The sequence below is a fragment of the Mastigoproctus giganteus genome, chromosome 12 (assembly GCF_048544385.1).
Source record: "Mastigoproctus giganteus isolate SK-2022 chromosome 12, ASM4854438v1, whole genome shotgun sequence".
Taxonomy (NCBI): Eukaryota; Metazoa; Arthropoda; class Arachnida; order Uropygi; family Thelyphonidae; genus Mastigoproctus; species Mastigoproctus giganteus.
In genome coordinates this window covers 77,261,995-77,277,350 of record NC_143586.1, presented here as the reverse complement: position 1 = coordinate 77,277,350, position 15,356 = coordinate 77,261,995, and the positions used below count along the sequence as shown (strand labels likewise).

Below are 15,356 nucleotides of genomic sequence, written 5' to 3'. Positions count from 1 at the left end.
AACTTCCTGAAGAAAATTGGAGTTTTTAGTCATTTCTGATTTTTGCCTCTTCTGACATAACAAGAAATTCTCATATATTATTACAATAAAGGAATAGGCGCATTATAGCCAAAGCAGCTTATGCACCAGAAAACCCCCACAACAACAACAACAACCTGGCATGCTCATGTTCCAACATGTGACTTGTCCCTTAGAAATTGGGGAAAGTCGGACACTTCATCATCTGTCTACCTGCAGCTTCATTCAGCATACGGAGCTGAACATTCTGACTTCGCACCAGTTTACACAGACGGTTCGAAGTCTGGATCATATGTAGGATCTGCTGCTGTCTTTACAGACAGCACTACATCGGAGCAGATTCCCACTGAGTGCAGCATATTTACTGCAGAGCTGCACGCTATAGAGTTAGCCTTGGATCACATTAGTAAATGCCAATACCAACGGTTCATTTTATATTCCGACTCCCTTAGCGTGTTACAGGCTTTAATATCTGTGAGATATAATCCTCATCCAGTTCTGTCTAGTATCCAGCAGAAGATTCACTTCCTCCGTGAATGTGAATATGATATCCGCTTCTGCTGGATTCCTAGCCACGTTTGGATTACGGGAAATGATTTGGCTGACACCGCAGCCAAATCAGCAACTCCGAATAATAACCGCTGCCTGTCAGTCCCCTATACAGACTACAGGCAAATAATACTCGAGAAGATACACTCCCAATGGCAAGATTCATGGAATAGACAGACTACAAATAAATTATATCGTATAAAGCCTGTAATTGAACCGTGGCAGTCTAGTCTGCGCAGGAATCGTAAGGAGGAAGTTGTTCTTGCCCGGACCCGCATAGGACATAGTCATTTGACACATTCGTTTTTGCTGAGGGCTAATGACCCTCCTATGTGTGAGTCCTGTAACACAATTTTATCAATTAGGCACAATTTAGTTGACTGTCCAGATTTTAGCAATATCTGTTTTACTGCTTTTAATCATCTGACTGAGCCTTATACACTCAGTTAGATTTTATCTGACAATGACAATGTGTCTGCTGTTTTTAGCTTTTTGACTTCAGTAAATCTTTTTAGTCACATTTAAAAAATCTTATTATTATAGTTACTTGTTTACCGATATTTATCTTTTAGTTTATACTTGTTTCATACCTTGACTTAGTGACCTAAATCATTAGGCCACTGAAAATTTTACTTTTGATGACCAGGTTTTGGCGCATTATAGCCTTAGTCGCTAATGCGCCAATAAAACCCAAGCAACAACAAACTTTTAAATCAATTGCTAAAACACAGTCATCAATAAATTTATTGCAGATTCTGGGAGATGATCCTAATAAAAAGGAACTATTTACTTTCCTAAACCGGATACAAATATATCATAAAATATAGTTATTATTTCATATTCACCATTAGAAGACACAATATGGCCCAAGTAGCCTATGTGTCGTTAAACCCAACAACAACAACGAGTAAACTCCCCTTCACCACATCGCTCCATTTGGAAATTCCGTAGGGCACACTGGAGTGAATATGCCTCTCATGTTCAGTTAGATGATAAAATAATACAATCTCAGACCACAGAAAATGTCACGGAACACATTACTACTCAAATATTACTAGCTGCTACCATTGCAATACCAAAATCCTTACCGGGGAAACAGAAACACAGTAACAATTGCCCCTCGATGTGGGCACCTGTACGTGGTGAGGGGACCTCCCAGTGACGCTGCTGGACTTCCAGACTAGCATCACTGGGATCCAACGCCCACAGCCCAGGTTCCAGGCTTACATCAATGGAATCCGGCGTGTTTGCTGTGCGCTGCGACCCGTGGAAATTCGGAAAGGGGGATCCTGGTGGTTGAGGGGCCCAGCTTCAATACACCACTTTGGCCCCTGCTTCGACAAGACGGGTGGTCCTGGAAGGCCCGGCTAGGATCAATCGGCTAGTAGGCTCGCCTGCGAGGGTCAACCGTGTCAATGCCACGCCCCTACCCTCATGGTCCGAGGGACAGGATTCAGGCTGGCGGCGGTGTGGGTATAGTGTCTGGGTAGCCCTGGCGTCCCACTGCTGAGCGCATTTATTGCATGCCGGGTAGTGTGCGTCCCTTTGGGCTCCGTGGTGGGTGGGGAGCCCGGGCACTGAACAATTTAAAAATCTCCATGAATCCTGATAAACTTATTTCTTCAGGGGCCCCAACCCGGTCCCTATCTGAAAATATAGACACTGACAGTACTATTGTGTCAAAGAGGCAGCGGACTGAACTACCATCAGGGCCTATCCCACGGTTTTTAATCATGCACTCCACCAATGAAAAACCGATTGGTAAAATGTCACCTTTCTTTATACAGAAAGGGTTAGATGGGTTAGCTGGTTCACCCAAATCAGTTAAGTGGCTCCGTTCTGGGGATCTCTTGATTGAAACTAAAAATGACAGGCAATCGGAACATCTACTCCGAGTAACATCAATCGGAGGAATCCCTGTAACCGTGACACCACACAGAACACTAAATTCATCGAGAGGTGTAATTTCAGAGTGGGACCTTCTCGACGTTACCGAGGAGGAAATCTGCTCGGAATTGAAGTCCCAGGGAGTTATTGCCGTCAAATGAATTAGTGCACGTAGGGATGGGAAACTGGTTAAAACCAGAAATATTATCCGGACATTCAATTCACCTAAATGTCCTGATGAGATTAAGGCTGGATACATAAACTGCCCCGTGCGTCCATATGTTCCGAACCCCTTACGGTGTTTCAAATGCCAGAAATATGGACACTCGCAAATGACCTGCCGTGGTTCCCTTGCATGCGCTCGATGTGGTGCAAAGGACCACGAAATAAATGGATGTTCAGCTACAAAAGCCGCATGTATTAACTGCAATGGAGAACACCCTGCATATTCAAGAGCTTGCCAGCGGTGGAAGGAAGAAAAGGAAATACAACGACTAAAGGTAGAACTTAACATCTCATACCAAGAGGCCAGAAAAGCAGTTAAACCAGTAATTAGCGGCAAAGCAACATACGCCGAAAAGGTATCCAATAAATGCTCGGTTGGCACCCAAACGGATATGACTGTGCCACCAAAAGAATCATTCACGCCCATCGCCCGCTATCTATTAAGTTCAGTAAAACCAGCACAGAAATCTCAGTCAGCTGCCACTGCAATATCGGTACCTCCCAGTGCTCAACCACTATCAAACGCGAGCACTAAAGTAACAGCACAAAAAAATCAAGAGCCCATGCCAGGACAGGAAAAAATGGATGTCGAAACCAAGGAGGTACATGACGATTCAGTATTGGAACTCTTTACGGAGGAAGAGATGGACACAGGACAGCGCCCTTTCTTCCCCAAAAAAGACAAATCCAAGACTGATAAAAGTAAGCCCTCAGCACCTCGGAAGCCGCCTGATGGACCCACCAAGCCAAAATAATGGCTAAAATCCTACAGTCGAACTGTCGTGGATTCCGACGAAACATTAATGACATCAAGGCACTTCTGCAAAAGTACAAGCCATCGTGCTTTTGTGTACAGGAAACCTATTTAAAGGCGAATGATGACCCCACCATACGTAACATTACGATCATTCGTAAAGACAAAATGGGGACGGTCCTGCTCATGGAGGAGTTGCAATCCTCGTGAGCAACCAGATTCCCTTTCAGCCTTTGCAACTTACAACCAACGTAGAGGCTGTAGCAATTCGCCTTAAAGTGGGGTTTTTATTAACTGTTTGCTCTCTTTATTTACCACCTGGTATTGATATCCTCCAGGAAGACCTTGATGATCTCGTCATGCAATTGCCTCCCCCTTTATTATTTCTTGGGGACTTTAATGGACATAACACTCTGTGGGGTAGTACTAACATTAACGGAAGGGGACGAGTCATAGAGCGTATGCTCACTGACAACGACCTCTCCCTTCTCAATGTGGGAACACACACTCTCTTCCACATGCCTACCCGTACTTTTTCTGCCATTGATCTTTCTATCTGCTCCCCCTCCCTCCTTCCTTCAGCTATATGGGAGGTGGAAGAAAACCCATATGGAAGTGATCACTTCCCCGTGATAACCACCTTAACTAGTGGTAGACCGTGTCAGCCATTTAGTTTACCGCGGTGGAAGATTGATCAGGCTGACTGGAATGCCTTTCAACATCTGGCAAATCTTGACATCGCTACAGTCAGTCGGGAACATATCAATAACGCAGTCGCGTACGTTACAGAAAGTATTGTCCAATCAGCTGCAATTGCAATCCCAAAAACATCCAGCCGGTTTCCACTATTTCCTGAACCTTGGTGGAATTCAGAATGCACAACAGCAAAAAAGGCACAAAACAAAGCCTGGGGGATATTCCGTTGATATCCCACGACCGATAATCTAATATCATTTAAACGTGCACGTGCAAAAGCACGTTATATCCAATGTCAGAGCCAAAGGAAATCTTGGATCCGTTTTACATCATCCATAACCCAGACTGCCAACTGAAAAGTAGTCTGGGATAAGATCCGGAAAATGAAGGGCAAATACCCACCGTGCCCTTCGGTGATTCTCGAGCACAATGGATGTCTAATTGCAGACCGAACTGCAGTTGTAAATACTCTAGGGGAAACATTTGCGAAAATATCTGCAACAACATCATTCCCTCCATAGTTCTTGGCCTTGAAAGAAAAACGTGAGAAACATCCATTAAACTTCTCTTTAAAAGGGCTCGAACCATATAACAAGCCCTTTACACAAGAAGAGTTAAATGCAGCACTGTTTCATACGCATGCAAGTGCTGTCGGGCCCAATGACATCCACTACGAAATGATAAAACATCTGTCACCACATTCTAAAAATCACTTATTAATTCTATTTAACAGAATTTTTCTCGATAAACAATTTCCGGATTCCTGGTGGAAAGCAATCGTTCTTGCCTTCCCAAAACCAGGAAAGGATCCTAGATATCCAAGTAACTATCGTCCTATTGCTCTGACAAGCTGTTTGTGCAAGGTCCTGGAAAGAATGGTTAATGCCCGCCTTGTGTGGTATTTGGAAACAAATGACCTGCTTTCCAGGACTCACAGTGCAGCTTCCGAAGAGACAGAACCACTTTGGATCATTTAATCCAACTTGAAACATACATTCGTGATGCTTTTATTAAATCCGAGCATCTGGTAGCAGTTCTCTTTGATATTGAAAAAGCGTACGACACAGCCTGGCGATTTGGAATTTTAAAAGACCTCTATAACTTTGGTCTTAGAGGTAACCTTCCTCTTTTCATTAAAAACTTTCTTTCGAATCGCCAATTTCAAGTGCGTTTAGGATCTACTCTCTCCCGAGAGTTCTGTCAGGAAGAGGGAGTCCCACAAGGGTCCGTTCTAAGTGTCACGCTTTTTGCAATCAAAATAAACTCTATCACGGAACAACTTCCGCCCACAATAAACAATGCCCTCTATGTTGACGACTTGACTATATTTTGTCACTCATGAAATATGAGGGTCATTGAAAGGCAACTGCAGAAAGCCATTGACCACCTTACATCTTGGTCATTGGCTAATGGGTTCAGATTTTCATCACAGAAGACCGTTTGTGTACACTTCTGTCGCAAACATAATCTTCATCCTGAACCGGATTTAAGGCTTGGGCAAAACAACATCCCAGTCGTAGCAGAAGTCAAATTCCTTGGACTTATCTTCGACAAAAAGTTGACATTTCTTCAACATATTCGTCGGCTTAGGACAAGGTGTGTTAAAGGGCTTAACATCCTTCGTGCCCTTTCGTCAACATCATGGGGCGCAGATCGCTCTACTCTTCTTCGTCTCTACCGAGCCCTTGTCCATTCTAAACTCGATTATGGGTCCCAGGTATATGGATCTGCTAGAGATAGTGCACTTCGGTGGTTAAATCCAGTTCACCATCAGGCCATTCGGAGAGCCACAGGAGCATTTCGCACATCTCCAGTCCAAAGCCTTTACGTCGAAGCAAATGAACCATCCCTATCTTTTCGACGTAAGCAGTTGTCTTTACATTACACCTTTAAATTGAAAGCCCTGCCTGATCATCCCACATGGGCATCAGTTTTTGAGCCACGTTGGGAAAATCTCTATAACACCCGTCGGACTGCCAACAGACCTTTTGGTATTCGGATGCAAGGGCTATTAAATGAACTAAACATGACGGTAAACAATGTTGCCCAGTCACCAAGGCAACTCCTTCCACCCTGGTATGCACATTTGCCAATGTGTGACTTCTCCGTCAAGATCATGGAGAAGGCTAATACACCGGCGGCCATCTATCAGCAACTCTTTGCATCACATAGAGAGCAGTACTCTGACTTTCTGCCAGTCTATACAGATGGCTCAAAGTCACAATCTTATGTGGGATCTGCTGTTGTATTTCCTCAGAAGACATTATCATTCAAGATCCCACAAGAAGCTAGCATTTATACTGCAGAGTTGCATGCAATTGAAATAGCCCTTGAGTTCATTATAAATAGCGATTACCAAAGGTACATGGTTTACTGTGATTCATTGAGCGTGTTACAGGCTCTAGTATCGATGAGGTACAACTCTCATCCGGTCCTGTCCCGGATCCGGCAGATGCTTTGTTCTGCCTTTGAATCAGAATTTGACATTCGCTTCTGCTGGATCCCAAGCCACATTGGGATCCGGGGAAACGAATTAGCTGATACCGCTGCCAAATCAGCCATTTCCCTGGATAGTCATTGCCTGTCTGTCCCTATACAGACTACAGGCAAATAATACGATGTAAATTATACTCCCAATGGCAAGACTCTTGGCACGGACAGACCACGAATAAACTACAGCTTATTAAGCCTGTTATCATGCAATGGCAGTCTAGTCTACGCAGGGTCCGAAAAAAGGAAGTTGTTCTTGCTCGGCTCCGCATAGGTCATAGCCATCTAACACACTCCTTTTTGCTGAGGGCGGATGGTCCACCTATGTGTGAGACGTGTAACGTCATTTTAACTGTTTCTCACGTTTTTATTGAATGTCCTGTCTTTAGACAATCTTTTCTTAGAACTTTTAATAATCTGGCTGAACCATTTACACTCAGTCAGATTTTAGGTGACAGAGACAACATGTCTGACGTTTTTAATTTTTTACGCTCGATCAATTTATACACAAAGATTTAAATTTATATTTTATACCTTTTATATAACCTTTAACCACATTATCATTTTAACTTTTTGACACGGTAGCCTGTTCTAAGGCTGACCAATATTTTTGTATTAGTTTTATTTTTTGATTTGGTGCATTATGGCCATAGCTGCCAATGCGCCATTAAAAACCAAACCAAACCAGTAACTATTGGTGGAACCAAGATTGTACGCATGCGAAACAGGAAAAAAACAGATCTTGGAATTTATTTCGTAAATTCCCCACAACTAGTAACCTAATTAACTTCAAAAGACTGAAAGCCAAGTTCTGTAAAATAAGAAGAAATGCAAAGAAAGAAGCCTGGATTAGCTTTTCCTCAAGTATAAATAAGGACACAGATAGTAGAATCATTTGGAGGAAAATTCAAACGCTCAAAGGCAAATATGTTCAGTCACCAACTACAATACTAAATTGGCAAAGGGAAAGAGTTGTCATCACCGTGAGAAATAGCAAATGCCTTAGCGGAATCTTTTGGCAGCATATCAGCAATATCCACCTTTAACCCGACCTTTCAACGAATTAAAAAATCTGCAGAAAAGCATAAGATTAATTTCCCAATGGAAGTTTCACATCCATACAACCAGCCATTCACATTAACAGAATTTCTAGGGGCACTCAATAAAACACCCAGTAGTGCTGCTGGGCCAGATGGGGTCTATTATATAATGTTAAAACAGCTTGACAATAGAGCAAAAAGAACATTGTTAAAATATTACAACTGTATTTTCTTAGAAAACACCTACCCACTCTCCTGGCGTCAATCGATTGTTCTAGCCTTCCCGAAGCCAGGAAAGGATCGTACCTTTCCGCATAACTACAGACCAATTTCATTGACTAGTTGTCCAGGAAAAGTCCTCGAAAAAATGGTTCACAGGCGGTTAACGTGGTTCCTGGAAACAAACAACTTACTAAACAGCAGCCAGTATGGATTTCGAAAGAACCGGTCCACACTAGATGTGATGATAAAGGCAGAGGCAAACATCCGAAATGCCTTCATAAGGAGAGAACATCTAGTCATGATTAATCTCGATATTGAGAAAGCCTTCAATACCACCTGGCGATATGGTGTACTAAAAGATCTCCATTCTTTTGGCTTGAGAGGTCAGTTACCACAATCTATACAAAACTTTCTATGCAACAGAACATTTCAGGTAAGGTATATGAAAAATTTATCCAAATCATTTGAACAAGAGGAGGGAGTACCGCAGGGTTCCATTCTAAGTCCAACATTATTTGCAGTAAGAATTACAAATATGACACGGGAAGTACCAAATACAGTAGAATCGTACATGTTTGCTGATGACCTCATTATCTCCTGTCAATCCCAAACTATGAACACCATTGAAAGACAACTTCAAATTTCCATAGCTAAAATAGAATCATGGACACTGTGGAATGGTTATTCTTTAGCAGAAAAAAAATCCACTGCAATTCACTTTTGTAAAAAACAAAAACTCCATCCGGATTCAGAAATATTTTTAAAAAACAGCCTGATACCTGTCACTAATAATTTTCGTCTGTTGGGGTTACATTTAGAAAATAAACTTAATTTTGCTTCCCATATATCTTACCTTCGAACTACGTAAAAAACTAAACATCCTAAGAGCCGTTTCCGCTATGTCCTGGGGTGATGACAGAAGCTCTCTTCTTCATCTCTACAGAGCTTTAATAAGATCACGCTTAGATTATGGATCACCTGTCTATGACTCCACTAGGAACAGTTCCCTATTACGTCTAAACACCATACAGCATAGTGCCCTTAGGATAGCTCTGGGAGCCTTCAGAACATCTCCGATCCACAGCCTGTATATTGAGCCAAATGAACCTCCACTGCACCTAAGGAGAAAATCCTTATTATGTAACTATGCACTAAAGATTAAGAGTATTCCATCACATCCTAGCTGGCAGCACTTGTTCGACCCTAAATACACCATGCTATATATCAAAATAAACCTAATGAGAATCACCCCGCAGGGCTTCGACTGCAAGAGCTCATGGTCAGTTAGAACATTAATTTTCAGAATGTCTTATAATGGGGGATTTTAACTTCCCAGATATTGACTGGAACTTGTGGGTTGGGCACTCACACACTAGTCAGACTTTTGGGGATTTATTGGATGATTGTTTTCTGCAGCAGCATGTTCGAGAGGCAACCAGAGAAAGTAATACTCTTGATCTGATTATCAGCAGTGATCATTCATGTATTAGGAATTTGCAGATAAAAGAACCACTAGGTGGCAGTGATCACAGTGTACTGACGTGGGATTTACTTAAAGATTTAATTACTATCAGGGGTAAAGGAAAGGGTTTTTTTCTTCCGTAAAGGCGAGTACAGTGGTCTCCGACAGTTTTTAAATTCTGTACAGTGGGATCAACTGACGATGTTATCAACAGTAAATTCTAATTGGGAAGCATTCAAGGAATTAATCGTGGGAGCTACTAAAAGTTTCATACCTATTAAGAAATATTGTTCAAGGTTTAGGCCTAAATGGTTGTCAAATGAACTAATGAGACTCGTAACAGAGAAGAAAAATGCATGGGATGCATATAAATTATCAAGCGATTCAGAAGCCTATGGCAGATATAAATTAATCTGTAATCAGGTCACAAAGGGGGTTCGGCAGGTGAAGGCAGATTACGAGAAATCCTTGGCAAAAGATGCTAAGAAAAACAGCAAGGATTTCTTTACTTATATAAACTCTAAAAGGAAGGGGATGAATCTGATTGGTCCACTTGACATCGATGGTTCGACTGTTGATGATCCTTCTCAGATAGCAAATAAACTGAATGAGTATTTTGCATCTACATTCACACGTGAGGAATTATTAAGGTTTGAAAATGGCAGAAGGTTATCAAATTGTAGCAGGATACTTAATGATTTTGTAATAACCGAGAGCAAAGTGGAAGAGAAACTGTTGAAGTTAAACATAAGAAAGGCACCTGGGGTGTATGGGATCTATCCAGTTATATTAAAGGAGGCGACAAAGCAACTAAGCAAACCCTTAGCCATAATTATGAGAGCATCCTTGGACTCAGGGGAGGTTGCCACGGAGTGGAGATGTGCAAATGTATCCCCAATTCACAAAGGGGGAACGAAGGGTGACACGAGTAATTACACACCAGTTAGTTTAACTTCTGTTCCGGGTAAAATAATGGAGTCGCTGGATAAAGATGCATTGCAGGATCATGTAGACAAGACTGCAGCAATAATTCAGACACAGCATGGGTTTGTTAAGGGAAAGTCTTGTCTGACAAATTTGATAGGATATTATGATGTGGTTACAAAGGAACTGGATGCAAAAAATAATTTTAATATCATATATTTGGATTTCAGGAAAGCTTTTGACACTGTTGCGCATGGAAGACTATTGTACAAATTGGAGCAGAATGGTATTAAGGGTAAGTTGCTACAATGGATAAAAGGATGGTTAAGTGCAAGAAGACAGAGGGTGGTAATCAATGGGTGCTGCTCTTCTTGGACTAATGTTATTAGTGGAGTCCCACAGGGTTCGGTGTTGGGTCCACTGTTGTTTTGTATATTTATCAATGATATTGATGAAGGTATATCAGGCTTAATGTCGAAGTTTGCAGATGATACAAAGGTTGGCAGGGTTGTTAATGACAGTAATGGCAGTGTGCTACTGCAACAGGATCTAGATAATTTGGGCAGATGGGCTAAGAAGTGGCAACTGAAGTTTAACCTTGACAAATGCAAAGTACTGCATATGGAAAGAAGTAACCCCAGAGAAACGTACCAACTGTGTGGTACTACACTTCAGGTGGTAGAAAATGAAAAAGACCTGGGAGTAATTGTGCAGTCAGATATGAAGTTTTCTGAGCAATGCAGACAGGCTGCCAGGGCAGGTCATGGGGTTTTGTCATTGATATATAGGAATTTTGCTAGCAGGGAAAAGGAGGTGATTATCCCTCTGTATAAGGCAATAGTCAGGCCACGCCTTGAGTACTGCGTACAGGTCTGGAGGCCTCATTTTAGGAAGGATGTAGATTTACTTGAGCGTGTACAGAGAAGGGCAACAAGATTGGTGAGGGGAATGAAGGGATCCTCCTATCAAGAGAGGCTTAAGTTCTGCAAATTCCAGTAGCTGGAGACTAGGCAGCTGCGCGGTGATCTGATTGAGGGGTATAAGGCCTTGAATGGGTTCAGCACGCTGAATTCTGATGGGATCCTTACACTTGTTCAGATTACGAACCTAAGGGGGCATAAATTGAAATTAAGAAAGGACAGATGTAGAATAGATGTGCGGAAATTTGCCTTTAGCCAGCGGGTGGTTAATTGCTGGAACAAACTTCCATCTGTCGTTGTGGAAGTTGATAGGTTGAATAAATTTAAGGAGGAACTGGACAGGCATTTGGAGGGAATGGTGTGATTTTTTTTTTTTTTTTTGGCTGATGCTGCATAAGCTCATACATTTGCTTTCTTGCATCACATGCCACTACTACTACTACTACCTTGGTACTCCTGAACCTCCTTGGATTGAATTCATATCTCTCTGTGACAATTTCTTTTTAAGATGGGAGAAGACATCCCTGGCTAATACAAATTTTCAACATCTTCATAAATCGCATTCCTTGGAAAACTCAGGAAAAGTACTCTATACTGATGGCTCCAAAACAGATACAGCTGTAGGTGCTGCAGAAGTTTCTTCCACCTTCTCAGTAGCTGTGTCTCTTTCCACTGAATGCAATATCTATACTGCAGAATTCTTCGCAATAAAGCTGGCTCTAGATAATATAAACAAGTACCACATCAAGGAAGCCTTGATATATACAGACTCCTTAAGCGCAATTCACTGCCATTCAATCTACTTTTTCTCCCTCTCACCCCATTCTTAAAGAGATCCGATCTAAGTTATTTCACTATCAAACAGTCAATCAGAAGGTTACCTTCTGCTGGATCCCTGGTCATGTTGGCATCTCAGGCAATGAATAAGCGGATGCTGCTGCAAAACATCCCGTCTCTGGATCTTCCAGACAACTAAAAGTTCCCTACACCGATCACAAATCTGTCATTAAAACAACATGCAGGAAACAATGGTCTCTCCTTTGGAAAACTCAAACCAATAATAAACTGCTGCAGATAAAAAAAGAGCCACAACTGTGTACATCTAGTTCCAGGAAAAGCAGGCGACAAGAAGTGATTCTAGAAAGGCTCCGCATTGGCTATTCGCATCCAACTCACCTGTTTTTGCTTATGGTAGAGAATCCTCCTCAGTGTTTCTTTTGTCAGTTGCAGCTAACAATAAAACACATCCTCATAGAATGTCCCCAACTTTCAACAATCAGAAAATCAAGCTTTAGCTCCCTGTCCAACTTACAGGAATCCTTAACCTTATTTCATATTCTTGGCAATGAAGCAAATTTCGAGGACCTGTTTAATTATTTGAAGCACATAAATCTGTATAATAGACTGTGATCGTAGTGACAAACAAATCATGAACAGGCACAATATGGCCCAAGAGGCCCTTGTGCCAAAAAACCCAAATACAACAACAACAACAACATCAAGGCTGAATCCGAAATTCGCAATGCCTTTGTTAAAAACGAACACTTAGTTATGGTCTCCATAGATATAGAGAAGGCATTCGACACTACCTGGTGTTATGGAATTCTCCGTGACCTCCATAATCATGGTCTCCGTGGGAACCTGCCTATATTTATTAGGAACTTCCTCAAGAGCAGATTTTTCCAGGTCCGATATCAAAATTCCCTTTCTACTACATTCTTGCAAGAAGAAGGAGTACCACAAGGGTCAGTTTTGAGTGTAACCCTGTTTGCCCTCAGAATTGATTCTATCACAAAAGAACTCCCAAATACTGTAGAGGCGTACCTTTATGCTGACGATCTCTCTCTTTCTTGCCATTCACAGAATATGAGATCTATCGAAAGACAATTGCAGATGTCTCTCAATAAAGTACAAAAGTGGGCTGAGCTCAATGGATATCGTTTTTTTTCCCAACAGAAAACAGTTGCGATCCACTTTTGCAATCAATGCAAACTCCATACGGATCCTGAACTTTGGATATCAAATTTCACCATTCCGATTGCCAGCAATATCAGATTCTTGAGACTAATCCTCGACAAATCCTGAGACTAATCCCTAAATCTTGAGACTAAGCTGAACTTCTTTGAGCATGTTAAATTATTACGTACTACCTGTCTCAAAAAGATCAACATGCTAAGAGCTTTATCTGCCCATTCTTGGGGAGCAGACCGTACAACTTTGCTGCTCTTATATAGAGAAATGATCAGATCCCGTTTAGATTATGGTGCTCCAGTTTATGATTCTGCCCGAAGGAGTGTACTACGCTGGCTGGATCCTATTCAGCATAATGCACTGCAGATTGCAACTGGTGCCTATAGGACATCTCCAACTCATAGTCTATACATTGAAGCTCATGAGCCCCCTCTGCATCTCCACAGAAAAATGCTGTTACTTAAATATGAAGCCAAAATACAGACTTGCTCTTTGCATCCTATTCAGCCATACTTTTTTAATCAACCACTAGTTAATCTCTATAGAAATAAACAAAGTAAAATCCGACCAGCTGGCCTACAGCTCCTTGAAATATCACAGAACTGGAATATTCCTCTCGACAATAGGCAACAGATAAATAATTACTCTCATCCTCCTGGACCCCCTTTCCTCAACTGAATTGTGATACTTATTTTCTTCAATGGGGAAAGAATCGCCTACTGACACTGAATGTGCAACAACTCCATGCTAGCCATATTCAAAGCTGTGCTGACTTCTTCCGGTATATATGGATGGTTCCAAATCTCTTTCAACTGTTGGAGCAGCAGCAATGTTTCACCTTGGCTATCATATCAGCTTCTCTCCCACCTGAGTATAGCAACTTTTCAGCAGAACTGTATGCAATACAATTAGCTCTAGAAAATTTGACTCTACACCCATCTGCAAAATATATGGTTTACACTGACTCTCTCAGCTCAATTAGAGCAATGCAGAATCCTTCTCAAAAGAATCACCATATTTTAATGAAAATCAGGAGTTTGCTATTGCAAATTGATCACCGTCAACAACTAGTGAAGTTTTGCTGGATTCCGGCACATTCAGGCATAGAAGGAAATGAACTGGCTGATATATCTGCTAAAAATCCATCAACCTTAACCTCTGTCTTCATTCCAGCTTCTGATTATAATATCATAATTCAAGCAGCATACCATGCACAGTGGACAGGGTTATAGCATAAACAAACAAATAATAAACTCTTACAATTGAAACAAGATCCAAAATTTTGGCACTCAAGCATTCAGACAGTTCGGCGAGAAGAAGTGGTACTCGCACGGATTAGAATAGGCCATACTCATCTGACTCACCTCCATCTGCTCATGGCCCTGAGTGCCAAGCGATAGTGCCCAAGCGATATTTTGTGCGATACATAGCGTTCTTTCTCAGCGGATTAGTTACATTTATTTTCCAGTGTCACTATTCTTCTTGTTTTTCTTAAGTGATTCTTTACTTAAAAGCTTTGAAGTAGAATCCAGAAAGGAAATACACCTTTCTTTCCTTGTGTATATATATATATATATAATCTGTACTAACCTAACTAAACCTCTAAACCGCTTGGTCACTGGTGGCACCGCTCCTGCCTCCAAATGGCGGGGCTGGAAACCTGGGAGAACAAAAACACTCTCCCGGGGCAAAAAGGAGCAAAGATGGACATAAATAGACATGCCACTTATGGATCTCATGATCCAGATCTCTCAAACAGAGAAGACTTAAATGCAGGAAATGCAAAACTGCAGAAAAAAGAAGGAACAGAAACCCCTGCTCCTCTTTTTTTGATACTGCATTCTTTGACTGACAATCCTTTGAGTAAGCTCTCCCCATTCTTAATACAGAAATGTCTTGAGAATGTGGCGGGCCCACCAAAAATGGTTAGAAGATTAAAATCCGGAGACATTCTAGTGGAGATGAACGAGAATAAACACTCGGAAAAACTATTAAAAATATCGACTTTTGGTGGAATTCCCACAAAGGTTACCCCGCATGCCACCTTAAACTCCTCTAAAGGGGTAATAGCCGAGTGGGATCTCCTTAACGTATCTGAGGAGGAAATCGTTCAGGAATTAGGCGATCAAAATGTAATAAATGCCAAAAGGATAGTCATTAAGAAAGATGGGGTTCTTACTCCTACCCGAATGGTCATT

At 41.6% G+C, this 15,356-nt stretch overlaps 1 protein-coding gene across 2 annotated transcripts in view; it reads right to left on the bottom strand.

Annotated features, from left to right (window-relative positions):
* The window catches only part of LOC150077208 (solute carrier organic anion transporter family member 4A1-like), a 748,389-nt gene that overhangs the window by 474,009 nt on the left and 259,024 nt on the right, over positions 1-15,356 (bottom strand). The window lies entirely within an intron of this gene.